We start from the raw sequence: 21,106 nt of genomic DNA, 5'->3' as shown, positions 1-21,106 counted from the left end.
ATTCTAAACTCATCATTCTTGATAAAGGATTTTCTCATTTACTGCAATTTGTAAACTTTCATTGCTGTATGAAATCTCAGATGTCTCCTAAGAGAGCTATTATGGGTGAAGCACTTGTTACATCCAATGCATTGTTATGATTTCTCTCTTGGATGCACTCAGCGATGACTTCTAAGATTGTTACTGTTGGTAAAGTAATTGTCACGTTCAGTACAATTTAGTGTTTCTCTGCAGTTTGAATTCTCTGATGACTATGAAGATGGCATTTTTGGTAAAGCATTTGTGTCATTAACTGCATTTGTAAGGCTTCTCCCCTGTATGAATTCTCTGATGAATTTTAAGATTGTATTTTTGGGTAAAGCATTTGTCACATTCACTGCATTTGTCAGGTTTCTCTTCTGTATGCATTCTCTGATAAAGTGTAAGTCTGCCTTTGTTAGTAAAGCATTTGTCACATTCACTGCATTTGTAAGGTTTCTCTCCTGTGTGAATTCTCTCATGAATTCTAAGATCACATTTTCGGGTAAAGCATTTGTCACATTCGCTGCATTTCTAAGGTTTCTCTTCTGTATGAGTTCTCTGATGACTTCGAAGATTGCATTTTTGAGTAAAGCAATTTTTGCATTCACTGCATTTCTAAGGTTTCTCTCCTGCATGAGTTCTCTGATGACTTTGAAGATTGCATTTTTGGGTAAAGCATTTGTCACATTCACTGCATTTCTAAGGTTTCTCTCCTGTATGAGTTCTCTGATGACTTTGAAGATTGCATTTTTGGGTAAAGCATTTGTCACATTCACTGCATTTGTAAGGTTTCTCTCCTGTATGAGTTCTCTGATGGATTCTAAGATTGCATTTTTGGATAAAGCATTTATCACATTCACTGCATTTGTAAGGTTTCTCTCCTGTATGAATTCTCTGGTGGATATTAAAATGGCCTTTGTGAGTAAAGCATCTGTCACATTCATGACATGTATACCATTTCTCTCCTTTATGAATTCTCTGGTGATGTCTCAGAATTTTCATGTGAGTAAAGCATTTGTCACATTCACTACATTTGTAAAGCTTCTTACCATTATTATTTTGCTTCAGCATCAGTTCATGTTTAGAGACAAAACTCATATCAAATTCTGTATTGTTGTTTTCTTTATTCCCTATGTGTATTCCTTGATTTAGTTTAATGATAGAACAGTTTCCAAAGTCTTTATATATGGAAACTTCTCTGGTTTTCCCAGTTTTAAGTCTTTTCAGGTTTGAGGATTGAATTGAGGCATCTCTGTGGTTAGTTTCATAAGGTGTACTTCGGGAGGATTCGTTAATCATTTTGCTAAGCTCATCACATTTACAAGATACCTCTTGCATATTCACACGCTCATGGACAATGCACTTTTTGTCTTGATCTAAGACATTCCCATGTTTTCCACATATGAGATAATTTTTTCATTATCTGAAAAAATAAAAATAGAGATGGCAGGGGTTACTGCATTGAAGGAAAAGAAATTCAATAAAGGGTGTCTGCTGACATGTCAGGTTAACTAGACCTTCTCAAGGATTCATGCTCCCAAAACAGTTTTTTTTTTTTTTCATAATGATTACATGGATCCTCAGAAAACACTCAATCCTGATCTACATCAACTGACAGGAAATGATAATACCCTTCTAATTCTTGTTTTAAAAAGTGTACCTTGCAGAAGCTAGGACAAATAAGTGATTGATCAGTATTGAAATTTCACAAAGTAGATCTCAGAACAATATACCTCTGATTTTTTATTACAATTTGATTCATAGTAGCTTAGACAGGTAGAAATTCATATTGTAAAATGAATCCTCTATACATGTTTGTTTCAGCAAGCAAATTGCTAGGATAAAGATCATACTGTCTTAGTACTAAACACAGAGACCTCATATCAAAATGTAAATAAATAAGCAACATCAAAATTCTCCAAAAACAACAGCTCTATATCAACTTAAAAACTTTAGCATTGTCAAAAACTAAATGAGGAAATTGAGAGCTTGTTTGTGGACACTATAGTCTTGGAGATGGTGGTAGGTCGGATGAATACAGGACAATTTATAAAGTACTTTCTCTAGCAGTTAAGCTCATTGAGAATTCCAAGGAGGCCAGTGGCATCTAGTCCATTCAACTGCCAAAATTCCTGCCCCCTGAATTCCACTCTCCTTCAAGGCTGTGCCTTCTGCTTAGGCAGAACAACACATTGACTGCCCATATGAAGGCACCACAGTCTCAAGGTCTCCAGGAATTCCAGTGCACACATAGCAACTGTTCTGCTTCACACAGGGCAACAGACCCTACAGTCTGAAGATCTGCCAGGAAAACAGCAACAAAAAAGGCAGCTGTTTGACTGCTCCTCAGAAGACCCAATAGACTGAAGGCCTATCAGGAAATCTGTTGGTGCTAGGGTAACAAATCAGCAGTTTCTCTGCCTCTCTAAACACCACACTCTCTGAAGGTCTCACATGACATCTGCTACAGTCAGGAACACAGTACTACAAGGAGACTGGCAGCAACGCAGGGACACAAGAGGCAGCTGGCTGACATAGACACTCAGTCCACCTAGAACCAGGGATAATGAGATGGTGAGAGGCAAGTGAAAAAGCATAAACAATAGAAGCCAATATACTTTGGTATCATTAGAACCTGCTTCTCCCACCACAGAAAGCCCTAGATACAACAACACACCTGAAAATAAGTAAACTAACATAAAATACTATCTCATGAAGATAATAGAGCCCTTTAAAGAAGATAAAACTCCCTGAAAAAATAGAGGTAAATGTGGTAGAGAGGTAGAAGCCATTAAATAGGAAACAAATAAATCCCTTAGAGAAATACAGGAAAACACAATCAAACAGGTGAAGGAATAGAACAAAGCTATCTAAGACCTAAAAGTGGAAGTAGAAGCAATAAGGAAAATATTAATGGAGGCAACACTTGAAATAGAAAACCTAGGAAAGAGGTCATGAAATATAGACATAAGCAACACCAATAGAATACAAATGTTGGAATACAGAATATCTGGTGTAAAAAGTATCTTAGAATAAATAGAAAAAACTATCAAAGAACATTCAAAACATAAAAATCTCATAAGCCAAAACATCCCAGAAATCCAGGACACAATGAAAAGATAAAATCTAGAATATTAGGAATAGAGGAAAGTTAAGATTCCTAACTCAAAGGGTTCATAAACATCAACAAAATCATAGAAGAAAACTTCTTGAATATAAAGGGAGACCATAAATGTACAAACTGCCTACAGAACACCAAATAGATTAGACCAGAAAAGAAAATCCTTCTATCACATAATATTCAAATCACTAAATGAACAAAAGGAAGAAAGAATATTAAAAGCCGGGTTTGGGGATTTAACTCAGTGGTAGAGCACTTGCCTAGCAAGCATAAGTCCCTGGGTTCGGTCCTCAGCTCTCTTAAAAAAAAAAAGACAAAATAACAAAAAGACCAAGAATAGTAAAAGCCACAAGACCAAATGGCTATGTCACATATAATGGCAGACCTAAAAGAATTACACCAGACTTCTCAACAGAGACACTAAAAGCCAGGAGAGTTTGGACAGAGGTCATGTTGAACCCAAGAGAACACAAATAGCAAACAAGGCTACTATATCCAGCAATACTGTAAAGAAATAGAAATGGATTAGAGTTTAAATATCTTAGGATAACTCTAACCAAACAATTGAAATGTCAGTATGACAAAAACATCAAGTCTAGCAAGAAAGAAATTAAATAAGACGATAGAAAATAGAGAGATCTCCCATGCTCATGAATTAGTAGAATTAAGATAATTAGATTGGTCATCCAACAAAAAGCAATCTTTAAATTTAATGTAATTACCATCAAAAATCCAAACTTTTTTTTTTTTTTTTTTTGGTTTTGGTTTTTTGAGGCAAGGTTTCTCTGTGTAGCCCTAAAAGAACTTCTGGGTGAATCACCATCCTAGAGCTAAAGCTACACTACACAGGAATAGTGATAAAAAACAATGTGGTATTCATAAAGATACAGACAGGTTGATCAATTGAATAGAAGTGAAGATCCAGAAATAAAATAGCATACTTATGGACACTTGATCTTGGACAAGGAAACTAAAAATATACAATGGAAAAAAAAGAAAGTATCTTCAATAAATGGTGCTGGTCTAACTCGCAGTCTGTATGTAGAAAAATGAAAATAGATAAATATGTATCACCATGAATAAAGGTCAAGACAAAGTGGATCAAGAATCTCAACTTAAAACCAGATACACTGAATCTATTAAGAGACAAAGTGGGAAATATCCTTGAAATCACTAACACAGGAGGGAAATTCCTAAACAGAATTCCAATGCCTCAGGCACTAAGATCAAAATTTGATAAATGTGACCACATGAAACTGGCAAGCTTTTGCAAGCTGAAGGACAAACCAGCAACCTACAGGTTGGGAAAAAAATTCTCTAACCGCACAGCAATAGAGGGTTAAAATTCAAAATGTAACACACCCACACACCCACACACACCCACACACACCCACACACACACACACACACACACATAGAAGATCACTACCAAGAAACAAAACTACCCAAACCAAAATAAATAAATAAATAAATAAATAAATAAATAAATAAATAAATGTTGTATAGAACTAAATAGATAATCCAAACAGAGGAACCTCAAATAGCTGTGAAGCACTTAAAGAAATGTTCAAAGTTCTTAGTGATCAAGGTAAAGGAAATTAAAATGACCTGGAATTCTTCCTTACACCAACTAGAATGGCTAATATCAAAGCCTTAGGTTACAAAAATGCTGGCCAGGACATGGAGAAAGATGACCACTCCTCCATTGCTGCTGGGGTTGTAAACTGGTAAAACCACACTGAAAATCTATCTGGAGGTTCCACAGAAAACTGGAAATAGATCTACTTGAAGACCCACTTATAACACTCTTGGGCCAACCCAAGGGATACCCCCAATGCTAGTATGACACATTTTCTACTATGTTCATAGCCACCGTGTTTGTGATAGCCAGAAGCTGGAAACAACCCAGATGCCCCACAATGGAATAATGGATACAGAAAATGTGGTTCATTTACACAATTGAATACTACTCAACTATTAAAAATGAGTTGTGCAGGCAAATGAATAGAACCAGAAAATATCATCCTGAGTGAAGTAACTAAGACCCAAATGTATATACTTAGTATGTACTCAATAATAAGTGGATATTAGCCAAAAAAGTACATAATACACAGGACGAAAACTGGCAGGACACAAGAAGGTTAACATTTAGAAGGTCCCAAGTGAGGATGCTTCATTCCCACTTGGGAGAGACAAGAAATCAGTCACGGGGTAGGAGTGAGAGACCTTGGTGGGGAGAGAAGACAGGGAGGGGATGGTAGGAATGTAATGAAGTATTGGGGCAAAAACAGGAGTGAAACCTTGAAGGCCAGTAGGATAAATGGAAATAGACACCTTGGGAGGCGGGAGGTGGAGGGCTCTCTAGCATATACAAGAAATCAAGCATCTGAGAGATCTGATGGATACAGAAAATGTGGTTCATTTACACAATTGAATACTACTCAACTATTAAAAATGAGTTGTGCAGGCAAATGGATAGAACCAGAAAATATCATCCTGAGTGAAGTAACTAAGACCCAAATGTATATACTTAGTATGTACTCAATAATAAGTACTCAAAGAGAGGGATAATGGATTAACTGCTCTACAGTGGAGAGGAGAAACTTGAACAGTCTACCTCCCATGGTGGGATAGGAATCAAGTGGAGGAATGGGATTGCTATCTAATAGTCAAAAGCTCAGACCAAAAATTGTTCTTGTCTGAAAGAACTGAAGGAACAAAAATGAAGAAGAGCATGAAAGAAAGGAGGTCCAGTGACAGGCCCAAATTGGGATCCAGCTTAAGGGGAGGCCCAGGGCCCTGACACTCTTACTGATGTCATGGTATGCTTATAGACAGGAATCTGACATGGCTGTCCTCTGAGAGGTGCAACAAGCAGCTGAAGGAGTCAGATGCAGATACTAGCACCCAAACAATGGATTCAAGCCAGGAGCCCCTGTAGTTGAATTGGGGAAAAGTTGGAAGAAGCAGAGGAGGAGGGTGACCCCATGGAAAGGGCAGCAGTCTCAAATGAACTAGACCCCCAAGATCTCTCAGACACTAAGATACCAGTCAGACAACACACACCAGCCAGCATGAAGACCATGACACCTAAACAGTAGAGGACTTCCTGGTCCAGCAACTGTGAAAGAAGATGCACCTAACCCTCCAGAGACTTGAAATTCCATGGAGTGGTGAGGCTTGTTCAGGTGGTAGTCTGGGGGAGACATCCTCTGGACAAGAAGGTGGGGGAGGAAGTATGCAGAGAAAAGTATAACATTTAATTTAAAAAAATCAAGTTATGTGTCTTTAGTGTAAAAACAACATTTAACTTGTGTAAACCTTCTATATGCAATTGTATGAATAGTGTTGCTATGAATATATTTTATGCCGAGAGTATATTGACATGCAGTCTTTTTTTTTAATTTGCTTTACATCCCGATCACTGCCTCTCTCCACCATATCCCCTCATATTCTTAAAAAGAAATATTTGTAAATGAAATCACTGCATTATTAGTATAACCACTGGTCAGCTCTGCTCCAACGATTACTTCTACACTCCCATTCAATGATTCACAAAACAAGAACTAAATAAAAAGAAAGCAACCTCCCCCAATGCCAAATAACCGATTGAATTGGAAAGATGATAAAAGAATATGGGTGGCGATTGTGACTTAGGAAGATAAAAAAGAATATGTGTGGTGATTGTGACATAATGTATTCCATAATGCATCAATTTGTCAAAAATTAAAAAGTATAAAATATGTCGTTTTCTTTCATATGTAGCTATGCATGGACATTCCTTTGCTGTATAGAATATCTCCGTAGCCTTGTCAATGTGTAAGAATGATGCTGACATTTAAAAAGCAATTGTTTATCTCTACTCTCAGGTGTGGACAACCAATGTTAAGCTTTTTAAGGTGTATGACCTTTACAGATGGCTTTTATAAATGAAAACCTACGTTTGCCCTAAAGTTACAATATAGCTTATTTAGTAGGTTTTTTAAGGTTTAATTCATTCTCTTTGAAATGTCACAAAGCCAAACTTCCAAAGATCCATGCTTCTTTGAATGGAAATTGATGCGGTTCTCATTTTGATATTGTTTGATCTGCATTTGTCTTTATATTTGTACATTCTACTATCATTATGAAACTTTATCTCTGCTGAAGCGAATTTCTTACTGTTTACATTTTTTTCTTTCTATACCACAGTAAGTACTACATTTTGTGGTTTGTAGAGATTTGCCTAATTGTGCACAAGAGTTTTGATAATAAAACCAATGTTAAGGATGAAAAATTTATAAATAAGATTTTAATGTAATACTAAAATTAAGTTCTGAAATTATTATATGTACAGAAACATAATTTCTTGTTCAGAACATTTGATTTTTTTCAACTCAGAAGTTACCAAATAAAGTTATATAAGAGGTATGGAAAAACTTGAAAGAATATGGCAATGGATACTCTTCCAAAGAAAGCAGAGAACTGTAAATGAGTTGAAAGAGTTGTGATTTTAACCATAACTTCTCATATTTTAATGGGTTCTTGATATTTCAAAGAGTTTACATAAACAGAATGAAAGAAAATTCAAATAAAGTTCCAGGAATTCAAAGAGAACTGTAGCCTTACCCACAAACAATAGATTGTTGTAATTTTCCAACATCACATCCATGTACAACATCTGCTGAGTAAAACTGAGGAAATCCCATTCCTCCAATGAGAAGTCCACAGACACGTCCTTGAAGGATAAAAGACCCTGAAATGGAAAACTATTATTGGCTACTGGACAAAATAGCTTTCCTATGTTAATAAAAAGCCCTGAAAAACAGGATATACTTTCTGATACTGATGAGAAAGGAAAATATTGAAGGACAAATGTTTTCTAAAAGTTTCATAGATATGAGTCTGAAGATATGAGTTGCTCAAGTCTCTACTCAATAAGAACTTGGTCATGGAAGAAATAAATAAATTAAAGATGTTTTAAAATTTAACAAAAATGAAGGTACAACATACCCAAACTTATTGGACACAATGACAGCAGTGCTGAGAGGAAAATTCATAGCTCTGAGTGCATCCACAAAGAAATCAGATGGATAATACACCAGCTTAACAGTGTATCTGAAACACTGTTTTTGTGTATCTGAAACTTAACAGTGTATCTGAAAGCTCTAGAACAAATTTAAGCAAACACACCCAAGAGGAAAATATGGCAGAAAACAAACTCAGAGATGAAGTCAACCAAGTAGAAACAAATGAAACTATAAAAAGAATAAAAATATTAAAAAAAAAAAACAGAAGCTAGTTCTTTGAGAAAATCAACAAGATGGATAAAGCTTCAGACAGAGTAACCAGAAGTCACAGACACAGTATCCAAATTAACAAAATCAGAAATGAAAAAGTAGCCATAACAACAAAAACTGAGGAAATTCAAAAAATTATGAGACCCTATAACAAAAGCCTTTACTCAACAAAACTGGAAAATTTAGATGAATTAGGTGATTTTCCGGACAGATACCTGGTACCAAAGTTAAAACAGAATAAACAAACAAACAAACAAACAAACAAAAAACCCCAAATCATCTAAACCATCCCAGAATCTCAAATGAAATAGAAACAATCATTAAAGTCTCTCAACCAAAAAAAAAAAAAAAAAAAAAAAGAAAAAAGAAAGAAAAAAAAAGAAAAAAGAAAAAAAAAAAAAAAGCCCAAACCCAGATGGGTTGAGTCCAGAATTCAAATTCAATCAGACTTTCAAAGAAGACCAAATACCAATACTTTTCAAATTATTCCACAAAATAGGATCAGAAGGAACACTACCTAATTCATTCTATAAAGCCACAGTTACACTGATACTTAAACCACAAAAGACCCAAAAAAGAAAGAGAACTCCAGTTGAATTTCCTTGAGGAATATCAATGTAAAAATATTCAATAAAATTCTAGCAAACCAAATCGAAGAACACATCAAAATGATCATTCATAATTATGAAGTAGGTTTCATCCCAGGGATGCAGAGTTGGTTCAATATACAGAAATCCATCAACATAATACACTGTATCAAGAATCTTAAAAAAAATAAATACAGCAAATGATCATCTCATTAGATGCTTAAAATGCCTTGGACAGAATACAACACCCATACATTTTCTAAACCTCAAAAAGATCATCGATTCAATGCTTACAATGAAAAACAATATACAACAAACCAATAGTCAACATCAAGCTAAATGGAGAGAAACTGGAAGCACTGTGACAAAAATCAGTGACTAGACAAGGCTGCCCACTCTCACCATATCTATTCAACATAGTATTTTAAGTCCTAGATAGAACAATTAGACTACAAAGGATAAAAGAGATACAAATTGGAAAGGAATAAATTAAGATATCACTATTTGCAAAGGATATGATTATATATATATAAGTGAGCCCAACAATTTCACCAGAGAATTCACAGAGCTTGATAATAATCTCAGCAAATTACTTAGATAAAAAAATAACTCAAACAAATCAGAAGTCTTCCTCTACTCAAAGAATAAATGGGCTGGGAAAGAAATTAGGGAAACAACATCCTTTACAATAGTTATAAATAATATAAAATAGTTGGTGTCATTCTAACCAAACAAGTGAAAGATCTGTTTGACAAAAGTTTCCAACTTCCTGAAGAAAGAATTCAAAGAAGACCTCAGAAGATGGAACTATCTCTCAAGATCATGGATCAACAGGACTAACAGAGGAAAAATGGCCATTGTACCAAAATTCATCTATAGATTCAACACGATACCTTCAAAGTTTCCACTCAATTCTTCACAGAGATAGAGCAATTCCCAAAATTGCTCTGAAATAACAAAAAACACAGGATAGCCAAAATAATTCTCAAAACTATGAGAATTTCAGAGGGAATCGCAAACTCTGACCTCAAGTTCTACTACATAGAAATAGCGATTTATAAAAAAAAAAAAAAAAAAAAAAACCTTGTGGTACTGGTACAGAGATATGCAGGCAGGGCAATGGAACAGAATTGAAGACCCAGAAATAAACTCATACAACAAAAGACAAACAGAAATAACAATTTCTATATTGAGAATTTACCAAAGAGTATCACACTGAGTAGTATCTCTCTTGAGACAAGCAGATTTCAGGTATAAACACAGTCGTGATTTTGTCACTTAAAATAACAAAACAAAAGATATAGTCCACAGAACTCAAAAAGGTCAACAAGCTGAAGGGGACAAGTGAAGACTCCTCAGACCACTTGGAAGGAAGAAGAAAGCAATCACAAATGCTGATGGAGAAATCTGGAAGGGAAAGTGTGCAGGTGTGTGTGTGGGGGGGGGGAGAGGGGATCCTGTTCTGGTATTGGGTGAGGGACAAGGACTGAAGCCCTGCGGGCCAGCAGAAAGAAAGAAAACAGGCTAACTCCTGAGGTCGAAAGTTGGGGGGACCCTCCAGAATGCATCAGAGTACTGGGTGGTAAAATACTTTCAGGACCCAAAGGGAAGTACCTTAAAAATTCCCAAGAGTAGGAAGAGGGAAATTATAGAGCCCACCTCCATCAGGAAGACAGGACATCAAGTGAGGAAGGAAGATGCCATCCCACATTGAAAACTCGGACTCATATTTGTTGCTGTCTGAAAGAACAGCAGGGATTCAAATAGAGAGGAGCCTAAGGAAAAGAAGGTCCAGCAACAGTCCCCAGGTGGGATCCAGCTCAAGAGGGGAGCCTGACATTATTACTGAGGCTATGGAAGAGTCACTAAAAGGAACCTATCATTTCAGGAAATGGAAAAATGGAACAAAAAAATGAGTAGTGCCTGAAAAAATCTTCAAGTCTTTCAGGCAAAAAAACAATCTGGAAACATGAAATTTCCTAATGTTACAATATGTCATAATGATAAAAAAAAAATAGTATTATTATTAGGCCAAAAAGTGATACGGTTAGAATGGTGATCTAAGCACTGAAATGCACAAATAAGTAAATTATAATTTCCCTAATATTAATTTTTACATAGAAATTCAATCACATGAACATATTCTTGTGATTATTTGAAATAGATTCCTATGGTATCAATTATACAGAGATAGAATGTGGAGACCTCAACAAATATAAGAAGATCGAACTAATCCCATGCCTCCTATCAGATCACTATGGAGTAAGAGTCGTCTTCAATAGCAACAAAAACAACAGAAAGCCCACATACACATGGAGCCTGAACAATACTCTACTCAATGACACCTTGTCCAAGAAGAAATAAAGAAAGAAAACAGAGACTTTATAGAATTTAATGAAAATGAAGGCACAACATACCCAAATCTTTGGGACAAAATGAAAGCAGTGCTAAGAGGAAAACTCATTGCCCTGAGTGCCTCTAAAAAGAAAATGGAGAGAGCATACACTAACAGCTTAACGACACACCTGAAAGCCCTGGAACAAAAAGAAACCAATTCACTCAAGAGGAGTAGAAGACAGGAAATCAGCAAACTCAGGGCTGAAATCAATCAAGTAGAAAAAAAGAGAACCATACAAAGAATCAACGAATCCAGGAGCAGGTTCTTTGAGAAAATCAACAAGATAGATAAACCCTTAGCCAGACTGACCAAAGGGCACAGAGAAAGTATCAAAATTAACAAAATTAGAAATGAAAAGGGGGATATAATAACAGAAACTGAGGAAATCCAAAAAATCATCACATCCTCCTACAAAAGCCTATACTCAACACAACTGGAGAATCTGGAGGAAATGGACAATTTCCTAGGCAGATACCAAGTACCAAAATTAAATCAGGACCAAATAGATCATCTAAACAGTCCCATAACCCCTAAAGAAATAGAAGGGGTCATAGAAAGTCTTCCAACCATAAAAGCACAGGACCAGATGGCTTCAGTGCAGAATTCTATCAGACATTCAAAGAAGACTTAACACCAATACTCTTCAAATTATTCCACAAAATAGAAACAGAAGGAACACTACCCAATTCCTTCTACGAAGCCACAATTACGCTGATACCAAAACCACACAAAGATCCAACAAAGAAAGAGAACTTCAGGCCAATTTCCCTTATGAACATCGATGCAAAAATACTCAATAAAATTCTTGCCAACCGAATCAAGGAACACATCAAAATGATCATTCACCATGATAAAGTAGGCTTTATCCCAGGGATGTAGGGTTGGTTCAATATACTGAAATCCATCAATGCAATCCACTACATAAACAAACGCAAAGAAAAAAAACACATGGTCATTTCATTGGATGCTGAAAAAGCATTTGACAAAATTCAGCATCCTTTCATGCTTAAAGTCTTGGAAAGAACAGGAATTCAAGGTCCATACCAAAACATAGTAAAAGCAATATACAGCAAACTGGTAGCAAGCATCAAACTAAATGGAGGGAAACTTGAAGCAATCCCACTAAAATCAGGGTCTAGACAGGGCTGCCCCCTTTCTCCTTATCTTTTCAATGTTGTACTTGAGGTACTAGCTTGGGCAATTAGACAACATAAGGAGGTCAAAGGGATACAAATTGGAAAGGAAGAAGTCAAACTATCATTATTTGCAGATGATATGATAGTCTACCTAAGTGACCCAGAAAACTTCACTAGAGAACTCCTACAGCTGATAAACAACTTCAGCAAAGTGGCAGGTTATAAAATCAACTCAAGCAAATCAGTAGCCTTCCTATACTCAAAGGATAAGCAGGATGACAAAGAAATTAGGGAAATGACACCCTTCACAATAGCCACAAATAGTATAAAGTACCTTGGGATGACTCTTAGCAAACATGTGAAAGATGTGTATGACAAGAACTTCAAGACTCTGAAGAAGGAAATGGAAGAAGACCTCAAAAAATAGGAAAACCTCCCATGCTCATGGATCGGCAGGATTAATATAGTTAAAATGGCCATTTTGCCAAAAGCAATATACAGATTCAACGCAATACCCATCAAAATCCCAACTCAATTCTTCACAGAGTTAGAACGAGTAATTCTCAAATTCATCTGGAATAACAAAAAACCCAGGATAGCTAAAACTATTCTCAACAACAAAACAAATTCTGGGGGAATCAGTATCCCTGACCTCAAGCAATACTACAGAGTCATAGTGTTAAAAACTGCATGGTATTGGTAGTGACAGGCAGACAGATCAATGGAACAGGATTGAAGATCCAGAAATGAACCCACACACCTATGGCCACTTGATCATCGACAAAGGGGCTGAAAACATCCAATGGAAAAAAGATAGCCTTTTCAACAAATGGTGCTGGTTCAACTGGAGGTCAGCATGCAGAAGAATGCGAATTGATCCATCCTTGTCTCCTTGTACTATGCTCAACTCCAAATGGATCAAGGACCTCCACATAAAGCCAGACACTCTGAAGCTAATAGAAAAGAAACTGGGGAAGACCCTTGAGGACATTGGTACAGGGGGAAAGGTTCTGAACCAATCACCAATAGTGTATGCTCTAAGATCAAGAATTGACAAATGGGACCTCATAAAATTACAAAGTTTCTGTAAAGCAAAGGACACCATCAAAAGGGCAAATCAGCAACCAACAAATTGGGAAAAGATCTTCACCAACCCTACATCAGATAGAGGGCTAATATCCAATATATATAAAGAACTCAAGAAGTTAGACTTCAGGAAACCAAATAACCCTATTAAAAAATGGAGTGCAGAATTAAACAAAGAATTTTTACCTGAAGAACTTCAGATGGCAGAGAAGCATCTTAAAAAATGCTCAACTTCATTAGTCATTAGGGAAATGTAAATCAAAACAACCCTGAGATTTCACCTTACACCAGTCAGAATGGCTAAGATTAAAAATTCAGGAGACAGCAGATGTTGGTGAGGATGTAGAGAAAGAGGAACACTCCTCCACTGCTGGTGGGGTTGCAAATTGGTACAACCACTATGGAAATCAGTCTGGCGGTTCCCCCGAAAACTGGGCACCTCACTTCTAGAAGATCCTGCTATACCACTCCTGGGCATATACCCAGAAGTTTCCCCAGCATGTAATAAGGATACATGTTCCACTATGTTCATAGCAGCCCTGTTTTTAATAGCCAGAAGCTTGAAAGAACCCAGGTATCCCTCAACAGAAGAGTGGATTCAAAAAATGTGGTATATATACACAATGGAGTACTATTCAGCCATTACAAACAATGAATTCATGAAATTCTTAGGCAAATATATGGAGCTGCAGAACATCATACTAAGTGAGGTAACCCAGAGTCAAAAGATGAATCATGGTATGCACTCACTAATAAGTGGATATTAACCTAGAAAACTGGAATACCCAAAACATAATCCACACAGCAAATGAGGTACAAGAAGAACGGAGGAGTGGCCCCTTGTTCTGGAAAGACTCAGTGAAGCAGTATAGGGCAAAACCAGAACAGGGAAGTGGGAAGGGCTGGGTGGGAGAACAGGGGGAGGGAAGAGGGTTTATGGGACTTTCGGCGAGTGGGAGGCTAGAAAAGGGGAAATCATTGGATAAGTAAATACAAAAATATATCAAATTAAAAAAATAAAAAAAAGAAAAATGAAAAAAAAAAAGAATGTGGAAAACAAACTTGTAACATCTTTGTTTCCACACTTTTTTGACAGCTGTTTTTTGTTAGCTGAGGTTCATATATTTTCTGAGAGTATATGTGTACTTTTCATGTCTGTTGCCATCTGCACTCAGAAAAAGGCATCAGATGTTCAAAATTGACATTATCGTTGGTTATCAGCTACTATGTGTTTTGGAATCTGAACTGATTTCCTATTCAAAAAAACCACCTCAGTTAACTGGTACACCATCACAACAGCCTTCAAGGGAATGTGCCCATTTCATTTTCAGTCACCTGAAGACCTTATCAGCCCTATCTCAAAAGATGAAAATACCTGGTACTTTTACTATAGGCTCCTTTCACAACACTTTTCAAGCCTCTTTGTTCTAAGTTTAAAGAGTGATGCTTATTGGTGAGCCCTGCATATAAGAAATATATTCTTCAGAATGGGCTTATATTTCTAACAGTGCTTTGCTCAAAAGATAAGGAGAAAAGAATGAATACAATTCTACATACAATTCCGCAGGTCACACAGGGTTAAAGATTTTAGAAAATCCATATGGTACAGTTTAAGTTAGCATAACTTAAGACTCACCCCTTCTAGCTAGGTAGTGGTGGAACATGCCTTTAGTCCCAGCACTTGGGAGGCAGATACAGGTAGAATTCTGAATTTGAGGCCAGACTGGTCTACAGAGTGAGTTCAAGGACAGCCACGGCTACACAGAGAAACCCTGAGTCAAAAAAAAAAAAAAAAAAAAAAGGGCCCACCACTTCTAATCACAGGTTCATCAAAACCCAAGGTTTCAAATGGGAGTATATGATTGGGATGAGAGTAGTGTGCAGCACTGAGGTCCTGAAGTCCTGAAATTTCCACGAAACAAAATATGAAGGATGAGTTACACCACCAGTGAGAAACAACAGGAAAACTAGACAATGGATCATGCAAAGATCGATCCCCACTGCTCTCAGAATCTCAGCTGTCTCTGTGAGATGTAACATTCATTCACACAGTGCTCACACATTTTCGGGGTTATTTTCTCTGAAACCAACAGCACTAAGAAATAAAGGAGAAATTCCACATAGCTGCAGTTCTGAAGCATCCAAACTTTGGACAAATCCAGATGAACAGGGTATGGGTATGGTCAATCCTTTTGAGTTGACTCTTATGAAATCATGGAAGTCAACCAGAAAAGTGAATGTCTGAATATGTGTTCTTACACTGCTTTAAACACAGTACAAAGAAGGCAGCGTCAGACAGATACTTCTTAAGTCCTCACTTGGTATGTGAGATGACTTCTGAATAACACATGAAAAAGATGCTTTTTCAAGAAAACAAATCAAAATCAATCAACAGCAGGATACCTTAGCCATGTATGCATGGAAACAATGCACTTTTTTGAATGGAGACAAGAGACAACTTTTCTCATAGTTACTGATCAGGGGAATTTAAATTTTCCTCTCTATTATTATTTCAATGTATAATGAATTTTCAAACTACAAAAATATTGTGGCCTAATATCATTTCACAGCATTCATATAGTGTTTTTAAAGATTCTAAGGTATAAAATTAATGAATCAGTATATGAGGACATATTTCTGAATGCTGTATTTACATCTTGTATTTCAAATATTTCGAATAGAAAATTAACAAGGAGTATTTACTTGCTTAATCAATATTTATACAACCATAACTTTATAGATAGTTATTGTTTTAAAGATTGTTAAGTATACCTTCATATCCAATCATAATTCCAGGGATCTTTAAGGGACTAATACCTAAAAAGCTCACTCAGAATGATTATTCTCCAAGTGCAGAAACCACTGTCTTGACAATGATAAAACAGATGAGTTAGAAATCATTTATTGATCTGATGTATACCTGCTTTGTGCTGACTGCCAAACAAACATTTCCATGTGTGCAAACAACAGACAAGAAATTCCTCTTACAAATCATTATATAAATATCCTGGCAGCAATACTGTAAATGGAAAAAAAACAGAATATGCCACACTTACATAGTCAGCAGATTACCAACACAGTTAAGATATGGACATTAGGATTTGAGGTGGAATGTTCTCATGAGCATGAAATTAACATGAAGATGATAAAACTTAATAGTGATTTGTTGAGCATTTCTTCAGGATGAACATTGTGGTATGTGTAAGATATTAGCATTCTAGAAATGATTTTTGAAAAAGAATGAAGGGCTAGAGAGGTGGCTCAGTGATTAACCACAATGCCTGCTCTTCCAGAAGTCCTGAGGTCATATCCCAGCAACCACACGGGAGCTCACAATCATCTGCAATGAGATTAGATGCACTCTTCTGGTGTGTCTGAAGACAGAAACAGTGTACTTACATATAATAAACAAATCTTTAAAAGAAACAAAAGGGGGGGAAAGGAAAGTCTAATTCATTCCATGTTAGACTGGAGTTTTAAGGTCCACCAGGACAGGGCACCATAATGACCTGTAATATATGCAAATGGGTAGTGTTATTGTGAATGTTATTGGAGATTGGATCAATCAAGGGGTATTAAGGTATTTAGAGTCTTGCAGTTACATAGCACAATATGGATGTATACCCCAGAAAATGATGAAGCCATATTCACATTTATTATTTCATAGACTTTTCTCTCATATTCCCATGAATTCAAGAAAGAGAGCAAACTTGTTGTTGAGGCTCTAAAAGTCTCTCTGTATTTTCAGTTTTGAGGCTTTCTAAATTAAACTAGTAATACTATGGCAGTTAGATTGTTTCATTGAACAAAATCTTCCCTATTGTAGATAACGCAAATCTTCATCTTTAATACAGTGTTTCTAACTTTCCTTAACTTTTCCTAGTGTTTCCTAGTTTACAAAAGTGATATACAAAAATTCAAATTATATTTATGTGGACAGACTCACCAGGGATTGAAAGAATGATTTCTCAGTCCTAAGACCATTAGAAATATGTTTTCTTTTGCTCTTGATTAATCCCTATGACAGAGTAATTCTAACCTTCAAAAGGGTTGTGAAGCAAACACTGAAAATCACTAACATTAAGTTCATGTTTCTGCTACAAGTTTGAAGATGGCTTCCACATATATTTCATGAGAGAAATTTCCTGGGGATACACAACATATATTTATCTAAGCACCCTAAATAGAAATTGAAAAGTACCAAGTCAAATTAATCAATGAGCTTTATTGGATATACTTACAGGACAATGGGGAAGGAGTTGTTGACCAGAGAACAAGGGACTCATAGTCAGTTATAGCACACCCCATATTTGTAGGCATCTCTATAAGAGAAAGAACATGCTATTTTGGCAGCTTAGTATATCAAATTCTCTGTTAAGTAGAATTTGTCTGAATTTCTTCATGTGAATTAAATATAGGGAATGCTGTCAGTATAATTAAATTGTTTCAAGGATTAATTAATTACCTTTGTAATCGTTTATTTCAGTTTCAAGGAAAGTGTCGAACGTTACTGTACTCTTCCAGCTTCCACATTTTATCTTCATTTTGTAATATTGAAGGTGAGTAAGTAAAAGTTTTAATGAAAAATTTCTTCTGTTGTCATATTTTCAGTTATTCCCTACAGAAATATTTGACATTATCTAAGATTTGAACATGGAATGAAAGTTTTCACAACATTACTTTCTCACAATAATTCTCTAGTGTAGAGCCTCAAGTGTTGCAGAGAATGCAGTCTACATAGAACATATGGAATATTTTTTCTCTTGGAAATATTTTCTTCACTATAGATATTCAGATATATTTTTGGAATTGAAATGAAGTCAAAGATATTTCCATAGACACTGCACTTGTGAGGTTTCTCATCTGTATGTATTCACTGTGGCATTTTAAGAGATAAGACAAAAATAACGGATTTATACCATCACTATAGTTGAAATATTTATTTCAGGAGTATGTTTTTCTGGTGAATTCTATACGGACCTTCTTTGGTAGAAGATTTTCTCATTCACTTCATTTCTAACCTTTCCCTACTATATGAATACTCTGATGATTTCTAAGACCACTATTATAGTTAAAGCATTTGTTACAGGCATTGCATAAGTAAGTTTTCTCTCCTGTATGAACTTGCTAATGACAGCTAAAATGGCTATTTCTGATAAAGAATTTATGACATTCATTGCATTTGTAGGGTTTCACTCCTGTATGAATTCGCTGATGAATTCTCACACTAGATTTGTAGGTAAAGAATTTGTCACATTCACTACATTTGTAAGGTTTCTCCCCTGTATGAACACTCTGATGTAAATTAAGACTGAAATTTTGGGTAAAGCATTTGTTACATTCACTGCATTTGTAAGGCTTCTCTCCTGTATGAATTCTCTGATGAACCCTAAGATGTGATTGTTGGGTAAGGCATTTTTGACATGCACTACATTTGTAAAGTTTCTCTCCTGTATTTATTTTCTGATGAATATTTTTTTTTAATTTTTAGATTTGGCTTTTTTGAGACAGGGTTTCTCTGTATAGCTCTGGCTGTCCTGGAACTCACTCTGTAGACCAGGCTGGTCTCGAACTCAGGAATCTGCCTGCCTCTGCCTCCCAGAGTACTGGGTTACAGGCGTGTGCCACCACCGCCTGGCTTTTCTGATGAATATTAAAATGGCCTTTGTGGGTAAAGCATCTTTTACATTGACTACATTTATACAGCTGTATACCTGTATGTATACATGTATGTATTCTCTCATGACATCTCACAGTTTTTATGTGGCTAAAGCATTTTTCACATTCACTACACTTGTAAAGATTCTTGCAATTATTCTTTTGTTTCAGCATCAGTTTATGTTTAGGGACATAACCAATATCAAATTTTATATTGTTATTTTCTTGCTTCTCTATGTGTATTTCTTGATTTAGACTAATGAGAGTGCACTTATTTAAACACTTTACAAAATGGTTATATTTGTAAGCTTCTCTGGTTTTCCCAGTTTTATGTCTTTTTAGATTTGAGGATTGAAGAGCAATGTCTCTGTCATTAGTTTCATAAGGTGTACTTTGGGTGGATTCATTAATCATGTTGCTAAGCCCATTACATTTAGAAGACTTCACTTGCATCTTCACATGCCCTTGGACAATGCACTCTGTGTCTTGATCTAAGACCTTTTCATGTTTTCCACATATGAGATGATTGTCGGGAAAAAAAAGTGCAAATAGAGATGACAGGGATTACTGTACTGGAGAGAAAGAGATTCAATAATGGGTGTTTTCTGACATTTCAGGTAAACTAGACTCCTTCTCCAGCATTTACACTCTCAGGAGATGTTTTTTCTTTTTTCACAATGGTTACATGGATTCTCAGAAGACACTCAATTCTGATCTGTATCAACTGACAGGAAATGTTAATAGTGTTCTAAATCTTATTATTAAAACTGTACCTGGCAGAAGCCAGTCCACATATGTGATTGATCAGTTTTGAATTTTCTCAAATTATATCTCTAGGCAATGTACTTCTAATTTTCGACTATGACTTCATTCACACTGAAATTGTGCAGCTTTGGTCAGCTAGAAAGACATGATATAAAGTAAATTTTCTATATACACTTGTCTCAGCATCCAAAATGTTGAATAAAGATCACTCAGTATCAGTACTAAACAGACCAAATGTCCAAATGTAAATGAATAAACAAAATCGAAATTTTCCAAACCAACAGCTCTATATCCACTTAAAATATTTAGCATTATTAAAAAATGATAAGTAAGCATATTGCCAGCTTCTTCGGGGACACTGTAATCTTGGGCCTCCAGAAAGTCCACAGTATGTAGGACAAGTACATGGGATCCCAAGGATCCTATTGTTCTAAAGTCCTATCATCTCCCAAAGCCCTTGCTCCCCAAATTCCTCTCCTCTTCGAGTCAGCACCATCTTTCTGCACCAGATTGAATGCTCCTCTGAATGCACCATAGCCTTAATGCCTTCAGGACACCTACTGCACACACAGCAAAGCCAAATGTTCTGCTTCACACAGGGAAAAGACCCTACTGTCTGAAGACCTCTCAGGAAAAAAAAACAATATGAAGGGTAACAACTTCACTGGACTTCCTGAAATCCCTTCCAGAAATCTGCTGCAGCCAGGGCAACAATTCAACAGCTTGCCTGCCCCTCTAAAGATGCCATGGTCTGAAGGCCTCACTCGCAAGGCGTCTGCTATAGCAAGGACTACATGTCTATCAGGAGACTGGAAGCAACCCAGGGAAACAAGAAGCAGACACCAGACCTGCTATTGTTAGGTATAGCCAAATGATGAGAGGCAAGCACAAGACCATAAGCAACAGAAGCCAATACATTTTGGCATCATCAGAACCAGGTTCTCCCAGGACAGCATGTCCTGGAGATGACAACACACATGAAAATCAGGAAACTGACCTAAAATCCTATCAGATGAAGAAACTAGAATTCTTTTAAAAGGACATAATAACTCACA

General features: G+C 36.2%; 1 pseudogene; it reads right to left on the bottom strand.

Annotated features, from left to right (window-relative positions):
- Positions 1-288: 288 nt before the first annotated feature.
- Positions 289-19,739, bottom strand: LOC127679740 (zinc finger protein 845-like; annotated as a pseudogene).
- Positions 19,740-21,106: the final 1,367 nt, after the last annotated feature.

Source organism: Apodemus sylvaticus, chromosome 3 (assembly GCF_947179515.1).
Source record: "Apodemus sylvaticus chromosome 3, mApoSyl1.1, whole genome shotgun sequence".
Taxonomy (NCBI): Eukaryota; Metazoa; Chordata; class Mammalia; order Rodentia; family Muridae; genus Apodemus; species Apodemus sylvaticus.
Note: the sequence above shows the minus strand (reverse complement) of the source record. Positions and strands in the feature narration are given on the sequence as shown.